The sequence below is a fragment of the Halichoerus grypus genome, chromosome 12 (genome assembly GCF_964656455.1).
Source record: "Halichoerus grypus chromosome 12, mHalGry1.hap1.1, whole genome shotgun sequence".
In the NCBI taxonomy this organism is placed as follows: Eukaryota; Metazoa; Chordata; class Mammalia; order Carnivora; family Phocidae; genus Halichoerus; species Halichoerus grypus.
The window spans coordinates 21,201,395-21,213,587 of NC_135723.1; positions in this window are offsets into that span (position 1 = coordinate 21,201,395).

The window sequence follows — 12,193 nt, forward strand, 5'->3', positions numbered from 1 at the left end:
TATCTTTTGGAATTCAGATTTTTTTCAATTTTATGAAGAAAATATGGTGTGTGGGCCATATATTACTTAATAAACCCAGCAAATCTGAGATTACACCCTTTCATCAAACACATGAATCTCTCTCCAGCAAAATATATGATTACTCACACGAAACAAGGCAAATAAGCCTATAAACTGTTTCAAGACAGACCAGGCCAGATATTGCTTCCAAATGATTACCAGGAAGCTTTTATCTTTCAGAGCTTTCTAGATTTGGGACATGTATTATAGACAATAGCTAATCATGGATTGGGCACCGATTGCAGTGCTTGGTTATTTATCCAGAACTGGCCAATCACCTGCTGGGGTTGTTGCATTGCTAGCACTGTGAATCAGGGGTCTTTGATCAGACATTGTCCCTCATAACTGGTCTTTCCTGAGTCTAAGTACAAGCCCCCATTCCTGTGTGATCCATTTACTGCCTCATCAACGTGCTGAGACTGGCGGAGATTATACAAGATTTCTTCAACTTTAATGGGAAAGGACAATTTGTTGAGATATTAATTTTTGCTTTTTTTTTTTTCTTCAGCTTTTTTCTCCAATCCCCCATGTCGAAGAAGGTAGCCAGGTCCTCTATTCCTTTGCCTCTGGGTAGGCAACCTCCCTCTCTGGCAACTGGTCCCAAAAGACTGAAATCCTGGAGGGAATTCTATTAGGAAGAAATAGACAGAAGTAAATGATTTTGAGGAGTGACAGAAGAGAAAGTGGATTTTTCTAGTACTTGCATGAATTTGGAAGTCAGCAGTTTCCAGAGGGAGTGAGGACCTGAGGCTGCATTGGGAAAGGTGGGAGAATTTAGTGGAAGGTTGGCTGCATAGTCACTGTTAGGGATTGAACATTTGTGTCCCCCCTGCAAATTCATATGTTGAAACCCTAACCCCCAAAGTGATGTTATTTGGAGGTAGAGACTTTGGGAGAAAATTAGGTTTAAATGACATCATAAGGGTGAAGCCCCATTGTGAGATTAGTGTCCTTAAGAAGAGAAACCAGAGTGCTCTCTCTCTCTCTCTGCAGTGTGAGGACATAGCCAGAAGGTAGCCCTCTGCAAGCAAGGAGGAGGCTCCTCATTGGATCCAAATCCTCCAAGCTTGATCTTGGACTTCCCAGCCTCCAGAACTGTGAGGAAAAAAAAAATATATTTGTTCTTAAAGCTACTCAGTCTATGATACTTTGTTATATAGCAGCCTGAGCTTAGACAGTCATCTAGCATTTGACAAAGTTTCACATGCCCAAAGAAGTAGAAGAGCTCTGCAAAGGTCTAGCAAAGACAATGGGAATATGAGTGGTAATCAGGGGGGACTGAAGATGGGAGGTGCCACCCACAATCGTTTGTAAATTCCCTGGAGTCATTCATAGGATTGGGTGGGAGCAGATGTTTCCAACATAATTGAGATGAAACTTTCTGTCAGCCTGGTCATGGAAATGTGGACCAAAGTCATATTAAGTCAGATTGAAAAAAATAACATGAGGTAATGATTTTGCACGCCTGAGTGTATGGATTTATATTTGCCATCTCTAGTTTTCCAACATCTTTCTTACCTCTTGGCTTCTTTTTTTTTTTTTTTAAGGATTTTATTTTTTTTAAGTAATTTTTACACCCAATGTGGGGCTCAAACCCACAACCCCAAATTCAAGAGTCACACACTCCACTGACTGAGCCAACCAGGCACCCCTTGGCTGCTCTTTTAGATATATTGCCATCTCACTCCTGATACCTACAGTTTGATTTATATTATTTATTTTTTATATTTTATGCTTTTTCATTTCTTCACGTTCTTCCTTAGCCCTCTATTTTATTCTCTCTTCTCGATGAGGAAGAATCTCTTCTCAGAACATTTTGGGATGACCCAGTAGGGCAAGAACAGAGGTCGGGCATTCGAGAGCCTAAGTGTGACTTCGCGAAATGCAAAACAAATAGTTAAATTACATTTGTTTGGACCTGAGGCCCTTGACCCATCTGTGACCTCTCCTAGGTAAGGCTCTGGCTTGGGCGAGGATGTGGGAGCAGGGACTAAGTGTGAGAATGGGAAGGTTTTAAGCACTTAGTAGATCTGTGGTTCTTGCTGCTGGGCTGACAGCAAATAGCAGTATAAGTACGCGTCAAGTGCCCTAAACAAGTCTTCCGTAAGTACAGCAATACTCCACAACGGACACCACTCAGGTAGTGTTATGTCTTTGAGAACAACAAAATGGAAAGAATGAACCTCAGTAATTGTGTATCAGGGGCTAGGAAGGGCTTCCTAGGCACGAGAAAGGGTTTCCCAAGATGTCATAGGATGTTCTTTAGGAAGAAGCCACCAGTAGACTCTTCAGCTATCATTCCACATCTTGAACAGGCCACAGGTGTCTGGCTGAGAGGTACCGCAAAAGAGGAGCAATACCTATAGAGGGCTACCTGACTGGACAGACATCCAGCTTCATTTAAGGTCTCCTCAGCGTCTTGCCTCCCCACAGGGTCTTCCTGCAAGTGACCGTAAGGATTTTCCCATGTTGCACCTGTGTGAGCGCAGGTGGGATCAAGTAGCTCCAAGTTTTCATACAGGTATATAGTTTTAGAGCGTTAAGCTCATGGTCTCTTAAAAGTCTTGTTTTTTTTGTTTTTTGTTTTTTGCTTTTTTTTTTTAGATTTACTGCTAAAAGCTTATTTTATTGTGATTGTTGTATGGCAAATAATTTCTAAATTACATTTTTATACTGTTTATTACCGGTGCAAGCGTTTTTGACTTTCATCCTTTGTGTTTTCAATGTTGTGAAATATTTCTGAGCGTTCCTTCAAGGTGAAGATTTTTGTTTGGGTCATTTCCTTTTCATTCTTTTCATTACAACCACTATCCTTATTTATGTCAATAAGTTCACCTTCACAAAGTTCCTCTGGCTGTATGTCTAGAATTTCTTGAATAGCAGCGCTGGTAACTTACCCACAGTCAGCTATAACTTCTATAATTCCTTTCATGCGTGATTCAAATTTCTCTTCCAACGCTATCACTTTTCATTTCTTTGCTGCACTTTTACCTTTGGTGACCAATTCCCTCTTTTGAGTATTCATTTTTGTAAAATGTCATATGAGCTTATCATCGGGAGATAAGGAGGCAGCAAAACTATAAGCTTTGCCTTCTGCATTTGAACTTAATCAGGAATGCACGGTGACCAATCAGGGACAGAGTTTGAAAGAAGTGATGTGATTGGTCACTGATCATGATGCTCATCTGTTATTTCTGTCCTGATTTGCAAACTGGGTTCTATATGCAATTACTCATAGCCAATATACCCTGGTAACTGAGATCTGAATCGTGTTGTTGGGGGGACTGGTGTTATATAACTAAATCATGGTAACTGAAATTTGTGCATATTGGAACTGTGCAAAGTGAGGACTGTATTGAATTGACACAAAATTACATAAACCTATAAGACCCAAGCAACAATCAGAATGTACATTTTAATCTGGTTAGAAAACTGGTAAGAGAAATATAAGGAAAAATATTATTCACAATAACTAACCCTTAATAGTAATTCTTGTGAGTAAGGTCAAAAGGAAAGGACAAGTTTATATTTAAAAACTATAGGGGCACCTGGCTGGCTTAGTCAGAAGAGCATGCGACTATTGATCTCGGGGTTGTGAGTTCAAGCCCCACGTTGGGTATGGAGATTACTTAAATAAATAAAACTTTAAAAAAAATAAAAATTATAAAACCTTACTGAAAGACACAATGGAAGATATGGAGAAATGGAGAAACATATGTTCCTGGATAATAGGAGTCAATATTTTAAAGGTATCGATTCTCTCCCAAGTTAATCTATAAATTTAATGTAATCCCAAAAAACAAGTACTAGGAAATTCTTGAGTGTTTTTATAATTTTGGAATGGGGGAGGCCTTTTAATTGTGAATCCAAACATAGAATCAGATTATAAAACACAATAATCCACAATAAAATATAGACAGAACTCTAAGAACATCTTTTCATTATATAGAACAAAGAATTCAGATTTAAGATACAGAAAGAGCTCTTATGAGCACCAACGTGGATGAATCTCAAAATAATTATGCTGAATGAAAAAAAAAGCCAGACAAAAAAAGAGATTACATACTGCATGATCCCATTTATATTAAATTCTAGAGATTGCAAACTAATCTATAGTGACAGAAAGCAGATCAATGTTTGCCTGGGGCTGGAGTGGGGTGGAAGTGCAGAAGGATGGAATTATAAAGAAATACAAGGGATGCCTGTGTGACTCAGTCAGTTGGGCGTCTGCCTTTGGCTCCGGTTGTGATCTTGGGGTCCTGGGATCAAGCCCCACGTCAGGTTCCCTGCTCTGCAGGGAGTCTGCTTCTCCCTCTCCCTCTGCCCACAGCTTCCCCTGCTTGTGCTCTCTCTCTCTGTCAAATAGATAAACGAAATCTTTAAAAAAAAGAAATATGAAGAAACTTTTTAGGGTGACTGAAATATTCATTATCACACAATTATGTGGTGATTGTTTTGAAGTACATACTATGCCAAAATTTCTCAAATTTTACATTTAAATCACTTTAAATATGTACAATTTATTGTCTATTGACTATATCCTCCCATAAAAATTTAAAAAATCAACTTGAACAAGACTAAAAGCCAATAAAAACAAGTAAAGAAAATGTATAGCCAAACCACAAAAGTAAACTGCCAATAAAATTAGAAGATACCTTTATTAACAATCAAGGTAATACAATGTAAAACACTAAATTTTAAAATTCATTTTTGTGCATCAAACTGGAAAAATCCAAAAGAGTTATAATTTCTGGTGTTGAGGAAGGTGTAGGGAAACAGACATTCTCATACATTGTTGGGCTGTGGATTAGAGAGTAATTTGACTTTGTCAAATTTAAAGTTACATGAAGCTTTGGTTTGTTTCTAGGAATCTACCCTATAGAAATAATCACAAATTGTCAGAGATATGTATAAGAAGATCTATCGTTACACTGAAATAATAGTGGTAACAACAAAACCACCAAACTACTATAAATCAATGGAATTTTCAAAATTATGATACCTTCAGACAATAAAATATTATGCAGCAATTAAACAGAATGGGGTATATGTGTATGTGTGTGTGTGTGTGTGTGTGTGTGTCTGTATACTGAATTGTAAAAATATCCATGTTTACTTCTTTTTTTTATTATTATTATGTTATGTTAATCCCCATACATTACATCATTAGTTTTAGATATAGTGTTCCATGATTCATTGTTTGTGCATAACACCCAGTGCTCCATGCAGAACGTGCCCTCTTTAATACCCATCACCAGGCTAACCCATCCTCCCACCCCCCTCCCCTCTAGAACACTCAGTTTGTTTTTCAGAGTCCATCATCTCTCATGGTTCCTCTCCCCCTCCGATTTCCCCCCCTTCATTCTTCTCCTCCTGCTATCTTCTTTTTTTTTTTTTTTTTTTAACATATATTGCATTATTTGTTTCAGAGGTACAGGTCTGTGATTCAACAGTCTTACACAATTCACAGTGCTCACCATAGCACATACCTTCCCCAATATTTCTAAGTGAAAAAGCAAGTTGAAGAGTAATCTTTTTGTTTAAAAACATTGATACTTGTATACATGTGTACATATACACGAGTAAACAAAAAATTCCATCTGGGGATTTTAAATAACAGAATTAAGGAGAGATTTCACTTTATACACTTCCAAAGTTTTCTTTTTTTTTTTTTTTAAAGATTTTATTTATTTATTTGACAGAGAGAGACACAGCGAGAGAGGGAACACAAGCAGGGGGAGTGGGAGAGGGAGAAGCAGGCTTCCTGCTGAGCAGGGAGCCCAATGCGGGGCTCGATCCCAGGACCCTGGGATCATGACCTGAGCCGAAGGCAGACGCTTAACGACTGAGCCACCCAGGTGCCCCCCAAAGTTTTCAGATGTACATTTTATTTTTCCCTTTTGAAAGTAGTTTAGTTAAGACATGATTTATACAATTTACATATGTAAAAAAAAGTCAAAGTCTAAAGATAATATCTTGAAGACTTCTGATAAAGGTCTTTGGAACACTCAGACTCCTATCAACTCCCTGCCATTTTGCATGCCATTCTTGCCCCATGTTTTAGTTCTGTCCTTTTTCACACCCCTCAAGTTAGACATTATTACTATTATCATCATCATCATTTTTTTGCAATGTTTTAGATTCACCTCTGTTTACTGCTCTCTTTCCTTAATATTGCTTCTTGCATCTTCTGACCTTCCTTTTGATATAATTTTCCTTCTTTTTGAAGTTCATCTTTCACGTGTAACTTAAGTATAGATCTGTTGGTGACAAACTCTCTATTTACCAAAGCAGATTTATTTATTTATTTGGCTCCCATTCTCGATAGGAGGTTTTCTGGGCACACAATTTGAGAAAGATATTTTCTCTCAGCTCTTTGTATATGGTCTTCCTTCCCTGGTCTTTGTTGTTGAGTAGGAACCGACAATCAGTCTATTTGTGGTTTCATGGTAGGTATCTGACTTTTCTCTTGGGCAGTGTTTATGATCTTCTGTTTGTTTTCGCTTTTCTGCAGTGTGGTGAGGTGGATAAAGGTGAATTCTGAAATATCACATGACTAGTAGGGAATATGCTTTATTGGGGGACACTCACAAGCCAAAGGCATCAAGCAGGGAACTTGCTCCATCCCACAGAAATCTATGCTACGGTGGGCCACACAACCAAGTTGCAGCAAAGAGACACCCACCTCCTCCCTGCTCCCTTTTTAGTGGGCAAGCAGGAGAATAAATTTCTCAATGGGGCAACTGCTGATTACTTGGTTTCCGGGAAATGCTCATTAAGGTGTCAGCTGTTTACAGGGAGCTTTCTGAGAACCTCACTGCCAGGCACCTTGGAGATCTTGGGGCCAGTAAGACCATACAGTCCCTCTTGTTGTGGGGTATGAGGGAGCTACCAGCCCAAACTAGTTCCTTGCCCAGGCAATAGAGAGATGGAATCTTTTTCAGGTAATTCGATTCTTGTACCGTAATTCCAGCCCCTAATCTCCAGTCTCCTCACATGTCTGACATAGGGAAAGAGAAAGCAATTATTTGCCCCTCCTTTCACCTCCGCAGCCCTTCAGTTTTGCGGTCGGATGTGTAGTTTCTACCAATTAGGGTTTGTCGTCGTGCCTGAGGGGTAAGGTAGCTTCACAGTTCTTTTCTTGGAGTGACGTGCTCTCGGGGAGCCACGATTTGTTATTCTGACTCTAGGGGCGACATCTAGAGGCAGAGAAGAGTAGCTGCAGAGCTGCGGAAGCCATCCCGATCTCCATCATCCTTCCAGCGGTGTGCTGAGGTCCTTTCCCCGGTGACAAGGACTCCCGCCAGGGTAGAGTGGCCGAGGGTCAAGACTGCCCCCTTAATATCCGACCCCCTCCCGCCCATTTCGGACTGCATTTCGGTTAGACTCCTCCATTCTAAAAGGTATCAGCAGGGAGACGTGATGAGCTCTCATGGTTTAGCCAAAAGACCCAAAACTAATCACTGGTAAGAGGGGTTCCCCCTTCTGTGAGTATCAGCAACCCAGCGGTTGGGGTGGGAGGGCATGGACGACCAAACTCCAACCTGTCCTCCTCTAGTCTCAACAGACCCAAGCAGAGTAGTGATTGTCTGGCTCTGCAATGGCCAGGTTTGCAGAGCGGCACCGGACCTGGATGGATGGGCAGAGGCCTGGTGGGTCATCTTCACCTTCAGGGACTGTGATGCTGCGGGTTTGGAGAGCAAGGACAAAGGTCTAGATCTCTAAAGGGAATCCAATTTCCCCATCCCGAGGACCTCCTCACCCATTATCTTTCTCATGGCTTTCTTCCCTCCTCATTGACCTTCCAAGAGGTTTTCTTTTTCTAAAAACTGCTCTAGCTCTTCTCTTTCCCATATATGCAGCCCCGGTCAGTTTTGTGGATCGGTCCAGGGTTTTTCTATCAGTCCTCTGGCTTCTCTTTCTCTACCCTACAGCTACAGCTGCCTGCAAAGCCCAAAGATTTTGGCCGAGAGCCAGAAGCACATCACTCTACTTGACAATTCTGCTCAATTGAGGGATTTTCCTAATTCGGCATGCTCTCTCCAGATGGTACAGCCTCAGGCTCAGAGAATGCTCTTCTGCTTCTGCCCATACTGTTCAAGAATGTGGAGGGCATGCCTGCCTCCTCCTCTTTGGTCAATCCAGCAATTTATCCTGCAATAGCAGGTGCTAGGATTGGTAGATCTCAATCTGTGGAGACCCTGCTAATAGATGCTTTTCTCTAGAAAGCATGTCCATTTCCTCTTGCCCAGAATCAGGTAGCATTACTGGCTTGTGACCACTCCTTCTCTCTTCTAGTCTCCCTGGCTTAATTCAGAAGCCCCAGGTTTAGCGAAATGAAGCAAATTACTAGAAGGCAATTTGGTAAGTATATATCAAAAATCTTTAATACCTATAGACATTTTGACCTGATGATTCCAATTCTAGGATTTTAACCTAAGGAAATATTTGAACACATGTCTCGGTCTATATAGAAAGATATTCACAGAAATTTTTATAAAAGCAAAAATTAGAGATAATTTTGAGGTTCAGAGGATGATTGGTTAAATAAATTATGATGCACCCGTACAATAGAAATCTATGTAGCAGCTACGTTGTAGCTATTTAAAATTATAATGCAGATCTATAGTTACTGAAATGAAAAAATGTTTGCAATATTGTGTAAGGAAAAAGACCACCTACAGGACAGCATTTTTTTTATATGATCCCAATATACATTCCATTTGTCCTCTGCATCACTTGACACTGCTGATCATTCCCTTTCTTGAAACTTTCTTAGTTTCATGACACCTCTTTCCTCGCTCCTAATTTTCCTGCACTCTCTCTGGCTGTCTTCTCAATCTGTTAATCTATTCTTTTGCCACTTCTGAATGTTGATATTTTTCAGATTTCCATATTCTCCTTCTTTTATCTTCTCATTCTGTCCACTCTCCTTGAACGACTTCTCTCTCTTTTTTTAAAGATTTATTTGAGAGAGAGAGAGCGAGCACCCACACTCGTGGGGGAGGGGCAGAGGGAAACGGAGAGAGACAGTCTTTTTTTTTTTTAAAGATTTTATTTATTTATTCGACAGAGAAAGACACAGCGAGAGAGGGAACACAAGCAGGGGGAGTGGGAGAGGGAGAAGCAGGCCTCCCGCGGAGCAGAGAGCCCGATGCGGGGCTCGATCCCAGGACCCTGGGATCATGACCTGAGCCGAAGGCAGACGCTTAACGACTGAGCCACCCAGGCGCCCCAGAGAGACAGTCTTAATCAGACTCTGAATTGAGCGTGAAGCCAAAGACGGGCTCGATCTCATGTCCTTGAGATTTTGACCCTAGCCGAAACCAAGAGTCAGACGCCTAACTGCCTGTGCCACCCAGGGGCCCCAAGTGACATAAATTTTTACACAAATTTAACAACCATTTAAATGTTAGGGAATCTCAAATCTGAGTGTTTAGCTCCAATGGTTTTCCTAAATTCCAGAACCATTCAGCCAACTGGGCATCACTATTTGGTTGTCTTCCAGGATCCTCAAACTCTGCCCCAAACAGAACTCATCTTCCTTGTCCTCCCAAAACTGCTCTGCCCAGTATTCCTCATCTTAATGATGGCCACCACCTCCATTCAGGATCCTAGCAGCCATTCTTATCTTCTCTCTTTCTTTAACCAAACAAGTCTGTTAATTCTACTATCTAATTCTACTATCTGAATAGCTCTCAAACTTGTTTATTTATCTTCATTCCTCTTCCTGCTGTCAGATTATCTAATAGATGGTTTCATTGCATGATTAGGGCACTGGCAGAGTATGGGGGTCCCAGGAAACCCTCAAACTCCCACCTTGTGGGCCAAGACTCTTGGCTATTTGTCATGTAAGAATTCTATACTCATCTGAGAAAAAGATGAACTTGATACATGGGCACTGGAAGACCAATATCTTCCCTGTCCTGTTCCCAAGAAATAATTGATATGTTATACAAGAGGAAGACACTAAAACATTAGATGTTCTTCAGAATCTTCTTATCTTATTCGGTCATGAGAATTTTTACGTATTTGTTACTTTGTAATATTTTTAATGGACAGTAGAGGAAGTCCACCTCTGAGTGTCCCAAATAAGAAAGGAAAAGTTGTACTTAGACATCTTAACTGTCAATCATCTCAGATACAAAAAAGAGAGGCACTCAATTTGCATCCCACCCCCACTACCCTGGGAAACAGTAATAAGATCATGCCCACAATGTTTAACTATAAATAGACATCATTTTATCAGCTATCCCTATGATAGGAGAGGCATTCATTATTAAAATTATGGGACAGCTCCAAGAAAGAAACCTCACCAATAGAGAACTGAGAAAACCAGTGTATAGCTAATATCTGATTATGTAATAAAAATATTAAAGAGAAATGAAAATTGCTTAAAAAAAACCCTTTGATTTTTGTCATTTAATGTTCTGAGTCTTTCAAACCATGTAATTAATTGACACCTTGACAAGCAGCAGGAAGTCTCCTCTGATACTTGTTAAATGATTTCTCTAAAACCTCAGGAATTATAATAAACAAACAAAAAACCAAGACAAAAATTGTAAGGAATTTAATGTTTGCTATATCAAAAAAAGATTATATTCAACATAATTCAGAACATAATTGAATTTCCTTACAAATATTTTTATGGTTTAATACAGTTTTTATTTGAAATATGCACGGGGGAGACTTGAAAATGTCATAATGTTTGCAAGATTTGAGTCCTTAGGGGCAGCTGGGTGGCTCAGTCAGTTAAGCATCTGCCTTTGGCTTAGGTCATGATCTCAGGGCCCTGGGATCGAGCCCCGAGTCTGGCTCCCTGCTCAGTGGGGAGCCTGCTTCTCCCTCACCCTCTTCCCTTCCCCCTCTCGTGCTCTTTCTCTCTCAAATACATAAATAAAATCTTAAAAAGGAAATGTGAGTCCTTAATTTGATCCTGCTTCTGCCATTTCCTGTTTGAATTCCTTAAAAATTCTAAACCAGTTTACTAAATCAGAGATTTAAAAGATCTCTGTGTTTTCATTCCTGCCTGTTTCAATGTTCTCAATACTGCTGCCACTGTGATCTTTCCAAGGTGCAAATATCCATGCATAAAATTCTTCAGTGGCTCCCCATAATCTTCAAGATCATGTCTAAGCTCCATGTTATGGCATACATGCCCTTTAGTCGCCAGGATACTCTCACCTCTCCAAAGTTTTTGACTTTCTCCCCTAGTCTTCTTCTTCCATTTCCTTCCCTCTACCTTGTAGCCAACACTCTGGCTCTGCTGACACATCTGAAACTTTTCTGTTTTCATGCTCTTTTGCACATTGAACCTTTACACATTCTTCTTATTGACCTGGCTAACTTCTACTGATATTTCAGTATTCACAACAGATATCATTTTCTCTAGAAAGACTTCTATGACACACACTTTTAATTCTATGTCCTAGTATTAGCCTTTTTGTGTAAATTGCCCCAGCTCCAATTCCTAAAAAGCAACACAACAAAAACTGGATAACAATTGCACACACAGTGGGTTTTGTTACATGAGAGGGAACCCTGAGTTTGGGGAACCTGAACCTTTTCTAACGGGAAGTAAACATGCCCGCTTTTTGCTCCTGAAGGAGATATTACCTTTACCATATTGGGCCGAAAGTTTGCCTGTCCTTTTTTGCTCCAAAGATTCTATCTCTATTTTCCAAAGCTGTTTGCTAGACCAGCTTCTTAGAAGAGATAGTCTTGAGAAAAGGGCAGTCAGTGTCTCGCTCACAAGATACGCAGAGATGTGAGAGACCCATGGAGAAGTATCTCACAACAGTAATTTGAAGGCAGAGCCAGGATTTATGATAGATTTGTGAGGTATTAAGAAAAAAAGGAAATAAATATGACTTCCAATTTTTTGGCCTTAGCAACTGGAAAAATGTAGTGCCAATTTGCTGAGGTGGGATGACTGCGGTAGCAGCAGGGCAAGAATGAGAAGTTTGGTTTTGGTCAGGCTAATTAAATAATTATAATCATAACGATATTTATTGGGCATTTGTCATGTGCTGGCCCCTCTGATAAACACATCATATACATTTACTGGACACAGAGTAACTGAGCACCTTATACATGTTAGTCACTATCCCAGGATCTGGAGTTAGAGCATTGA